We start from the raw sequence: 12,553 nt of genomic DNA, 5'->3' as shown, positions 1-12,553 counted from the left end.
TGTAGAGAGGCAATGCGATTAGTAAGGGAGGCTATGGAAAAGGTAAAGGACCCAGGTGGAGTGCCAATATATATGGGAATCAAACAAGGTCGGGATGAAACGTTCGGGACCATTATTGATAAAGTTGCCTCCGCCATAGAGAAGGCTGGAGTTCTGGAATATATGCGTGGCACCTTGCTAAAACAGTGCGCCCTACAGAATTGTAATCCAGCTACCAGGACAGTATTGAGGACGTGAGGAGCCAATTGGTCAATTGAAGATGCTTTAGAGCGTATGGTCCAGGTCCCGACAGGTCAACAAGTTTTTCCCGTGGAAGCTATTAAGGAATTGGGATTAGGATTAAAGGAACAGGCGAAAGCAACTCAGAATCAGGTGTTAGCCGCCCTTGCACCCCTTCAAGCATCCTCTGTGACCACTCAAAGGGGCTCTTCAAGTGGACGAATAAAGTGTTACTGGTGTGGCGGAATGGGACATTCCCGTAGTGAATACAATACTACAGGAATCTGGTGTCAAAAATGCCAAACGGACAATCACAACACCGGGACGTGTCGTCGCAGGTCGGGAAACTCCAATTCGAGCGCGTCGAACCGCAGTGGCCGCGCTCAGACACAAGTCGCCGCTGCAGCTCAACAGATGTCAGCAGTTACCTCCAGCCAGCCACAAGTGGGAGCCTCGCAATGGACCTGGCAGCAGCAGTAGATGTTACCATTATGACAACAAGCCCACAGAAGATACCCACCGGAGTGAAAGGTCCAATAGGGGGACGAACAGTGGGCGCATTGTTGTTAGGACGCTCGTCAACTACCATGCTTGGACTCTGTTCTCCCCGGAGTTATTGATGCGGATTATTTGGGAGAAATTATGATCACGGCCCACACCCCCTTTCCACCAATACAAATTATGAAAAATCAGAGAACTGCGCAATTAATACCATTGGAGCAAATGTCAAAAGGAATAAGACCAATAAAAGAGGACTTAAGAGGAGAAGGGGGATTTGGATCCATGGGAGGACTTACACTGTTGACTATGGATCTCGGTGAAAGGCCTAGACGCAAAATAGACCTTGAATTTCAAGGACAAAAAAGGTCCTTGATGGGATTATTGGACACAGGGGCAGATTCCAGCATTATCAGCCCAAGATGTTGGCCACAACATTGGCCCCTGTAACCGGCAGAAACTGCTGTGACTGGGTTAGGAGGACTTACTCTGGCTAGTCACTCTCCACCCATCTTGGTTCATGTGGATGAGAAACCCATAACTGCTAGTTTTTCTGTTGTGCAGCTGCCTCCAACCGTGCAATGTCTTATTGGTCGAGACATACTAGCCCAGATAGGAATGGTCCTAACAAATGAGCACCCTTTGGCATAATGGCCGTTGCATGGACTTTCCCACTTCCTATTACCTGGAAAACAGCCGAGCCAGTATGGGTTAAGCAATGGCCTTTAAAAAGGGAAAGTCTTGAGCATGCTCATGAGTTAGTGCAAGAGCAACTTGCCCAAAGACATGTAAAGTTATCTACAAGCCCATGGAACACTCCTAATCGTAGATCTAAAGGACTGCTTTTTTACCATTGCCTTACATCAGCGGGATATACAACGGTTTGCTTTTACCTTTCCTGCAATAAATAGAGAAGGTCCGGACCATCGTTTTGAATGGACAGTTTTGCCCCAAGGCATGCGTAACAGCCCAACTATCTGTCAACTGTATGTTGACGCAGCTTGACAACCCCTTCGATGACGATGGCCTAACGTTATCATCTACCATTACATGGATGATATCCTCTTTTCTCAGCCTGCACCATTTACGGAACAACAGGTGGAGGAGATTCGACAGGCACTGGCTCAATGCCACCTTGTGATAGCTCCAGGAAAGGTTCAGCGTACAGCTCCATGGAAATATCTTGGATGGTCTTTATCAGAACAGCTCGTAGTACCACAGAAGCTACAGCTCCAACTACAAATAAAGATCCTGAATGATGCTCAGAAGCTTTTAGGGGATCTGCAATGGCTAAAACCAATAGTGGGAATACCCAACGAGTTGTTAGAAAAACTACGACCACTTTTGAAAGGAACCAACCCCACGCGTCAAATACAGGTAACACCAGAGCTTCAGGATGCGCTTCAACAAATTATGGACTGTGTCATACAAGGGCAGGTCCGACGTCACGATGTTGACTTACCTATTGACTTAACCATCTGGTATAGCACAAAGTATTTGCTTGGGGCCTTGACACAATCTCAAAAGAAAATGGGGGAGGTATGGGTTCTAGAATGGATTTCCCCAGCCTTACAACAAACAAAAACCCTTTTTCAAAAAATTGAGATGTTGGCGGGACTAATAAAAAAGGGTCGTGAAAGAGCATTACAAGTAACTGGTGCTGAGCCGCATAGGATAAGGATACCAATGAAAAAGGACTTTTTACAATGGTATTTAGACAATACAGAAGATCTTCAGGAGGCGTTCTTAGGTGGCGGCAGTATAGTAGCAACAGACAAAATAATAAAAGCACCATTACAATGGCTAGGAAAATGCAATTGGCTAGTACGACCCAAACGAGAGCCAGTCCCCATCGTGGATGCGTTGACAGCATACACGGATGCAGGAAGAAAGTCTAGAATGGCAGCAATAACCTGGCAAGAGGAAGGGGAGTGGAAGCACCAACTAATAAAAGCAGAAGAGAAAGACACATTACAAACCTTGGAACTGTTGGTAGTAGTATGGGCCATGATGAATCTGAAAGGGCCCCTGAATGTGGTTACAGACTCATTCTATGTCACGGGTATCATAGAGAGAATCGAGGACGCCTCCATTAAGGAAGTGCAGAATCCCAGACTATTTGAATTATTAATACAGCTGCAGAATGCAATAAAGCTTAGGGAGCATGTTTATGCCATTATACATATCAGGAGTCATAAATGGGACATTGGGTTGGGAGAAGGTAATGCTAGGGCAGGTAAGCTGGTCACAATGACGCATAACACGCCTCTGTCCAAACAGATACTAGCCAGAGAAGCGCACTCCCTGTTTCATCAGAATGCACGGGGCTTACACCGAGAGTTTCAATTATCGCTAAAGGATTGAAAGGCTATTGTTAGAGCTTGTCCCATTTGTAGCCATCAAAATGGAGGTGTTGGCTTAGGCTTGGGGGTGAACCCTAGAGGATTATCTGCAAATGAAATTTGGCAGATGGATGTGACTCGTGGCAGAGTTTGGAAAACTAAAATATGTGCATGTAACCGTAGACACATGGAGCAAATTCGTTTGGGCAACAGCACAGACAGGGGAGAGGGCCATACATGTGGAGCGTCATTTATATAGTAGTTTTGCGGTAATGGGAATTCCTCAGAAAATAAAGACAGACAATGGGCTGGCCTATATAAGTAGAAGCATAGAACAGTTCACGAGTCAATGGGAAGTTGAATATGTAGCAGGGATTCCCCATTCCTCCATAGGACAGGCCATAATAGAAAGAGCTAATGGGACTCTAAAAAGATATCTTCGTAAATATAGGGATGTTAAAGACCCACATATGAAATTGTTAAAGGCCTTATTTGTTGTGAACCACCTGTGTGTGTTTGGGGGAACAGGAGCTACCACCTGTAATAATGCATCATAATCCAAAGGCATAAAAGGAGGGGAAGAAAGAAATATGGGTTAAATATTGTGACCCTAAAACAGGGATATGGCAGCCTCCGGCCAAAGTATTATACTGGGGACGTGGGTATTTGTGTGTTGATTCTACCACAGGATCCATTTCGGTGCCAGCCAGGTGGACAAGAGTTGTCCTTGAAGCTGCGGAGATCAAATCATCTGACGAAAAATGACAGGAGGAGATTGGAGAATAAATACACCCTCGTCTTGCGGTCATTGGAAAACTGACTAACAATCAAAAGACTGAAGGTTATATAACAAAAAGACAGTGAATTTAATGAATAATAATGAGGTATTTTTTTTATAACCATAGCTTTTAATGTAACTATAAAAGCTAACAACTTGACGCATTTTAATCAGCCTAGAGATAATATTTGGATAACCTTTACTAATCAAACTGGTCAATCATCTCTTTGTCTTAGTTTGGGAGAGGTTACTAATCCTTTTAAAACTTGTTTGATAGGATTGCCCATGTGGAATCGGGAGGAATTTTGTGGACTTGTAGACAATAATATCTTGTGTAACAGGACGGGGCAGAAAACAATTAGCGGTGATCACGATCATTCAGATGGGTAACGTCAATGTGAGATAATCAAGTCTATTAGCCAGCACTGTGTCACATTTGTACCTGCTTTCCTGTGGCAGCTATCTCCAATCCCACTCACTTGCACTGCTCAACTCCCAGTGAAAAAGTACAGATTGTCGGTAGAAGTAATACCACTGTGTATGGGAGCTACAAGAAAGCAGGAAGGCTGACCCAATTTACAGTAGTAAGTACATCCCCATGTAGTCTATCAGCCAGCACTGTGCTGTGTTTGCATCTGCTTTCCTGTGGGAGCAATCTCCAATCCCACTCACTTGGACTGCTCAACTCCCATTTTTAAAATACATGCTAGCAGTAAAAGTTATACCACTGCCTATGGGATCTACAAGAAAGCTGGAAGGCAGACCCCCCCTACAGTAGTAAGTAGGCCCCCATTTAGTCTATCAGCCAGCACTGTGTCAAGATTACAGCTTCTTTCCTGTGGGCGCTATCTGCAATACCACTCACTTGGATTGCTCAAATCCCATTAAAAAAATATATGCTGTCAGTATAAGTTATACCACAGCGTATGGGAGCTAAAAAAAACCTGGAAGACAGACCCCACCTACAGTAGCAAGTAGGCTCCAATGTAGTCTATCAGTCAGCACTGTGTCACATTTGCAGCTGCTTTCCTGTGGGAACTATCTCCAATCCTACTCACTTGGACTGCTCAGCTCCCATTGAATATATATAGACTGGCGGTAGAAGTTATACGACTGCATATGGGAGGAACAAGAAAACAGAAAGGCAGACCCCACCTAAAGTACTAAGTAGGTCCCCACGTAGTCTGTCAGCCATAAGTGTTTCACATTTGCAGCTGCTTTCCTGTGGGAGGTATCTCCAATCCCACTAACTTTGGCTACTCAGCTCCCATTGAAAAAATACATGCTTTCTGTTAAGTTATACCACTGCGTATGGGAGCGACGTGAAACCAGGAAGGAAGACCCGACCTACAGTAGTAAGGAGGTCTCCGTGTAGTCTCTCACCCCGAGCTGTTTCACATTTGCAGCTGCTTTTCTTTGGGAGCTGTGTGCAATCCCACTCACCTGGACTGCTCAGCTCCCATTGAAAAAATAAACGGTGTCGGTAGAAGTTACTCTGCCACTAAGTTTTCGGCCCTTGGCCTGAAAAACCCAGACTCAAAGTCTGCAAACCAGGCTCGAAGCCTGAAACCAGGCTCAAAGCCTGAAAAATGAACCAGACTCTAAGTTTTAAAAACCCAGTCTCGAAGCCTGAAACAAGACTCAAAGCCTGAAAAACCCAAGCTCGAAGCCTGAAACACCAGCTCCAAGCCTACTTCATGCGGCGATCAACCCTGGGTCAAGTTCTCAGCTGGGTGGGAAGAAATCTGTCCTACTCAATGTGAGTTATAGCAGAAATCTTCTCCTTTATTGAGAGCAGGCTCGAACTTATACACACAGCAGCTTCAAAGCTAGCTCAGCAACAGCAGCTAATAAATTTCACTTTCTAGTTCATCCTACTTGCGGTATCTGCCATAAGCAAACTCCCTCACATTTTCCCATCTTGTTTTTCCCCAAAGTTGTTTACCATTTTTAGCCGAAAACAGCCCGACCTTGAGGGAACAGAAAGCGGCCTGCTGTCTACATGACAGCAACTGCTTTAACCATGGCTCTGAATCTGGTCTTGATTGTGCATTAAATTCATATAACTAGAGCTCAGGTTGCCTTGCCCCTACAGACCTAACATTATACCCCGGGATCCATGTCCATGCTCTCTCATTTTTTCTCCACATTACTCCACTGCGTCTGGGCACTACAAGAAAGCATGAAGGCAGATCCCAACTACAGTGTTACGTAGGTCCCCGTGAAACCTATCAGCCAGCACTGTGCAATCTTTGCAGCTGCTTTCCTGTGGCACGTACGTCCAATCCCGGGAGGTTGACTTACTCAGCTCCCATTGAAAGGAGAGATTGGTGTTTAAAGTTACGCCACTGCCTCTGGGATCTTTAATAAAACAGGTACGCAGACCCCATCTACAGGGATACGTACTTCCCCTTGTAGTCTATCAGTCAGCACTGTGTCACCTTTTCAGCTGCTTTCCTGTGGGAACTATCTCCAATAACACTCACGTGTACTACTCAATTGCCATTGAAAAAATATATGCTGTCTGTTAAGTTATACCACTGAGTATGGGAGCTACAAGAAAGCAGGAAGGCAGACCCCACCTACACTGGTAAGTAGATCCCCATGTAGTGAATCAGCCAGCACTGTATCACATTTGCAGCTTCTTTCTTGTGGGAGTTATATCCAATCCCACGTTGTTGGCATCGTCAGCTCCCGTTAAAAATACATTCTGTCAGTGTAAGTTATACAACTGCGTATAGGAGCTACAAGAATGCAGGAAGGCAGATCCCACCTACAGTAGAAAGTAGGTCCCCATGTAGTCTTTCAGTCAGCACTGTGTAACGTTTCCATCTACTTTTATGTAGGAGCTATCTCCAATCCCACTCACTTGGACTGCTCACTCCCATCGAAAAAATATATGCTGTCTGTCGTGGTTTAGGCCCATCAGGGAACAAAGACCAGGATTAGCCTCGAGTACGGAAGAGGCTGAGAATTGCTCAGGGGCAGGGAGAGCTTAATTGCCGCTTAAGGATCAGGACAAAACAGACCAGGCCACTCGGTTTGGGGAAGAAAACAGAAAAAAACAATTTAATGCAACATCAACTAAAACATACCCCCAAAAACCCAAAACATAACCAAAATGAAACAACATAGAGTAATACATCAACAAAGAGTCCAACCAGCCTTTTTAAGAACACCTTCTTGCCACACCTCCCCTCTTCCCGGGCTCAGAGCCCTGATCCCAGTGTTTTTACCCTGTCCCCCCCGAACGATTCGGGGGGGGCAAGCAGTGGGGGGTTTCAGTTAGTCTGTTCCCGATAGCTTCTGCCGTTTGTCCCTCCTCAGGACGGGTGAACTCCACACCAGTCCTCCCTGCAAGTCCGTGGGGTAACTCACACGCGTGGCAGACCTGCATGGGCTGCTCCGACGCGCACTTATTCCAAAAGCTGCAGCTCCTCTTTGCCTCGTGTGGGGCTGCTCTGCGACGTGCAGGCTCTCCAACACGGCCTGGGCCATGACCATCTCCCCACACAGTCCCTCGCCCGTCCGGGCTCACTCACATGGAGCTACTGGTAACTCTCGGTCCTGCCATGGATCTCCATAGGTTGCAGGGGCACAGCTTGCATTCTCGCCACGGCTTGCAGAAGGGTCTCTGGTCTATTGCTTCTCCTTCCTTCCTCCTTCTCTGGCTGAAGGGTCCGCGTGGTCGTCTCCATCTTGTATCACTCGTACACCTCCCGACTTGCATTCCGAATTTCCGTCCCCTAAATAGAGGCGCCAGATTGGCCCAGTCGGGCCGGAGGTGGGTCTGAACCCAGGAGCCGGGGGAGAGTCCGCAAACTCTTTACCGGGTCTTCACTGCAACCCGCTCCCCCTGTTACCAAGCCAAAAGCTGCTCCTTGCTAAACCAGAACATTCCACCCCTCGCCTCTGTGAATCACTTATTCAAGAAAACATAAGGGAATCTGAACCACCTTCACAAATCAACACACAGTAACTAAGATCAAACAGAATCAAACACTTCCCTTTGAAAATAAACGATATACACATAACACAATAAATACACATAAATAAAAATCCACTCCTAGACACAAGGTAGCCTCACCCAGTCGCCTGTTTTCTCCTTTACCAGTCCCAATTCACCATCCTTATCACAAATCCCAATCTCCAGCAGCTCGAGGCCCCACGTTGGGCGCCAAAAATGTCATGGTTTTGCCCAGCCGGGAACAAAGAGCCACGAGGGTGCTCGCTAACTCCTCCCCTCCCGGTGGAGCGGGAAGGAGAACCAGAGAAAAAGGGGGAAAATCCGCGTAGGTTGAAATAAGAGCGGTTTAATACAACAACAGTAAGAAGAAACAGATTCAGGGGGAAAAAGGAACAGTTTTAACAGTAAACGAGAGGAATATACAAAAGGAATGGCGCGTGCCACGGCTGCTCACCACTCGGGACCCGGCACGACCCCCCCTCCGACCGGCAGCCCCGTCTGTGCTCCCAAAGCCCCGCCGCCGACTAGCTCCCTGCCTCTAGGTTCTGGGCATGATGTCAGTATGGTATCGAATACCTGTTGGCCAGCCCAGGTCAGCTGCCCATGTTGTGCCCCTTCCTACTTCCTCATCAAAGTTAACTCTATCCTAGTCCAAACCATGACACTGTCGCTTAAGTTATACCACTGCGTATGGGGGCTACAAGGAAGCAGGAAGGGAGACTCCACCTACAGTAGTAAGTAGGTCCCCATGTAGTCTCTTAGCCAGCACTGCGTCACCTTTAAAGCTGATTTCCTGTCAGAGCTATCTCCCATAACACTCACTTGGACTGCTCATCTCCCATTGAAAAAATACATGCTGGCGGTAGAAATTATACCACTGCCTATGGGAGCTACAAGAAAGCAGAAAGGGAGACCCCACCTACAGTAGTAAGGCAGTCTCCATGCAGTGTCTCACTCAGAGCTGTTTCACATTTGCATCTTCTTTCCTGTGGGAGCTGTCTCCAATCCCACTCACCTGGACTGCCCAGCTCCCATTGAAAAAATACAGACTGTCAGTAGAAGTTATACCACTGTGTAAGGGAGCTACAAGAAAGCAGGAAGGCAGACCCCACCTACAGAAGTAAGTAGGTCCCCATGTAGTCTATCAGAAACCACTGTGTCATATTTTCAGCTGCTTTCCTGTGGACACTCTCTCCAATCCCACTCACCTGGACCGCTCAGCTCCCATTGAAAAAATACATGCTGGTGGTAGAAGTTATATCACTGCTTATGGGAGCTACAAGAAAGCAGGAAGGCAGACCCCATCTACAGTACTAAGTTGGTCCCCGTGTAGTCTATCAGCAAGCACTCTGTCACATTTGCATCTGCTTTCCTGTGGGAGCTATCTCCAATAACACTCAATTGTACTGATCAGGTCCCATTGAAAAAATATATGCTGTTGCGTAAGTTATAGCACTGCGTATGGAAGCTACAAGAAAGCTGGAAGGCAGTAGTAAGTAGGTCCTGATGTAGTCTATCAGCCAGCACTGTGCAGCCTTTCAGCTGCTTTCCTGTGGCACCTACATCCAATCCCAGAAACTTGGTTTGCTAAGTTCCCATTGAAAATACAGATTGGTGTTTTAAGTTACGCCACTGCCTCTGGGACCTTTAATAAAACAAGTACGCAGACCCCATCTACAGGCATACGTAGTTCCCCTTGTAGTCTATCAGTCAGCACTTTGTCACATTCTCAGCTGCTTTCCTGTTGGAGCTATCTCCAATAACACATGTACTGCTCAGGTCCCATTGAAAAAATATAAGCTGTCGGTTAAGTTAAACCACTGCCAATAGAAGCTACAAGAAAGTAGGAAGGGAGAGCCCGCCTACAGTAGTAAGTAGGTCCCCATGTAGTCTGTCAGCCAGCACTGTGTCACTTTTGAAGCTGCTTTACTGTGGGAGCAATCTCCAACCCCACGTTCTTGGGGTTGGAAAAAATACAGATTGTCGGTAGAAGTTATACCACTGCGTATGGGAGGTATAAAAAAACATGAAGGCAGACCCCAAGTACAGTGTTAAGTAGGTCCCCATGTAGTCTATCAGCCAGCACTGTGTCACATTTGCAGCTTCTTTCCTGTGGGCGCTATCTCCAATCCCTGTCACTTGGACTGTTCAGCACCCATTGGAATAATATTTGCTGTCAGTAAAGTTATACCACTGTGTATGAGAGCTACAAAAAAGCAGATACGCAGACCCCAGCTACAGTAGTAAGTAGACCCCCTTGTAGTCTATAAGCCAGCACTGTGTCACATTTTCAGCTGCTTTCCTGTGGGAGCTATATCCAATAACACTCACTTGGACTGCTCAGGTCCCATTGAAAAAAAATATACTGTCGCTTAAGTTATACCACTGCGTATGGGAGCTAAAAAAAACTGGAAGACAAATCCCACCTACAGTGTAAAGTAGGCCCCAATGTAGTCTTTCAGCAAGAACTGTGTCACATTTGCAGCTGTTTTCCCGTGGGAGCTATCCCCAGTCCCACTCACTTGGACTGCTTAGTTCCCATTGAGAAAATACATACTTTCCGTTCAGTTATCCTTTATCTGCCGCTTCTGCAAGAATGCAGTAAATAAATCATATGTCACTTGCTTTTCCATACCTATTATCGTCAGCGCGCTGTTGCAGCCCTTCAAGGTCTGGCGGCACATATCGGCCGGGCTCGTCTATACGGTCACCCAGGGCACGGCATGTTCCCAATTTTCACGCTTATTTCTGTCCTTGTTGCGTAGGACCCGAACCCCTTCGTCGCTCCGCCATGGCGCCAAGCCGCTATCACTTCGGGGTCACCATTTGCTGAAGACGACGGGAGACAGTCACACCCTGTAGTGCTGAGCAAGTCTCAACTTTATTTGCAAAGATAAAGCTCTTTTATAGATACAATAATCAGGCTCACACATATTGCAAAAGCTAAGCTCATCATTGGTTCCCAGTTAAATGTCAATCCTGCCCCTGTTTCAACATAATTCGGACGCTTGTGGCTGCTCAACCCAAACTGAGTTCCTGTTTTCTCATCCTGTTATCATACAACTCTCTTGCTCAAGGACACCACGTCCTTGAGCAAGGGTCCAATATCTTATCGCTTAATGCTTACTTCCTAACCAACTGTATTCTATCATGTCCTCTTTCATCTAGCCAAGTCTCCACAAAACTCTCCACACATACTCAGTGGTATAACTTCTACTGACAGCCTGTATTTTTTCAAAGGCAACTGAGCAGGCCAAGTGCATGGGATTGGAGATAACACCCACAGGAAAGCAGCTGCTAATGTGACACAGTGCATGCTGATAGACTCCAACGTGACCTACATACCACTGTATGTGGGGTCTGCGTACCTGCTTTCTTGTACTGTCCAGATGCAGTGGCGTAAGTTCTAACGGCAGTATTCATCTTTTCAAAAAGAGCTGAGCACGCCAAGTATTATTGGACATAACTCCCACAGAAAAGTAGCTGCAAATATGACACAGTGCTGGCTGATAGACTACACAGGGATCTACGTGTCCCTGTAGATGGGGTCTGCGTACCTCTTTTATTAAAGGTCCCAGAGGCAGAGGCGTAACTTTAAACAGCAACCTGTATTTTCAATGGGAGCTGAGCAAGTCAAGCTCCCGGGATTGGAGGAAGGTGCCACAGGAAAGTAGCTGCAAAGGTGGCACAGTGCTGGCTGATAGGTTTCACGGGGACCTACGTACCACTGTAGTTGGGGTCTGCCTTCATGCATTCTTGTAGTGCCCAGACGCAGTGGCATAACTTCTACCGACACTGTTTATTTTTTCAATGGGAGTTGAGCAGTCCAAATTGTTGCTTGCATACCTCCCCCCACAATGGTTGCAGACACAACCTACAGTAGTAAGTAGATCCCCATGTAGTCTATAAGCCAGCACCGTGTCACATTTTCAGCTGCTTTCCTGTGGGAACTATCTGCAATAACACTCACTTGTACTGATCAACTCCCATTGAAAAAATACAGACTGTCGGTAAAAGTAATACCACTGCGTATGGGAGCTACAAGAAAGCAGGAAGGCAGACCCCATCTACAGTAGTAAGTTGGTCCTCATGTAGTCTATCAGCCAGCACTGTGTCATATTTGCACCTGCTTTCCTATGGATGTGGAGAAAAAATGAGGGCGCATGGACATGGATCCCGGGGTATAATGTTAGGCCTGTTGGGGCAAGGCAGCCTGAGCTCCAGTTATATGAATTTACTGCACAATCAAGACCAGAGTCAGTGCCATGGTTAAAGTAGTTGCTGTCACGTAGACAGCAGGTCGCTTTCTGTTCCCTCAAGGTCAGACTGTTTTCGGCTAAAAGTGGTGTCGTGGTTTTGCCCAGCCGGAGCAAAGGGGAAGAAAACCGCGACTCCTCCCCCTCCTCCTCTCAACGGAATCCGGAGGGGATCGGAGAGGGAGAAAAAAAAAAAAGTAAAAGAGCCCGCGTAAGTTGAAATAAGAACAGTTTACTGGGGAAACTGAGGAGTAACAACTATAACAAAGACAAAGGGATATTACAAAGAAAACTGGTGAGTGATACAGTTGCTCACCACCCGGGACCCGACGTGAGCGACCGCTCCGGACCGGCGACCGAGAGTCCGCACCCCCCCGGAAGAGCTTATTCCGGGGTAGAGCTTATTCCGGCCAGCCCCCACCTGTACCCTGGGCATGACGGTTAGGATGGTATCGAATACCTGCTGGCCAGCCTGGGTCAGCTGTTCAGGCTG

This window comes from Colius striatus, chromosome W (assembly GCF_028858725.1).
Source record: "Colius striatus isolate bColStr4 chromosome W, bColStr4.1.hap1, whole genome shotgun sequence".
NCBI lineage: Eukaryota > Metazoa > Chordata > Aves > Coliiformes > Coliidae > Colius > Colius striatus.
Note: the sequence above shows the minus strand (reverse complement) of the source record.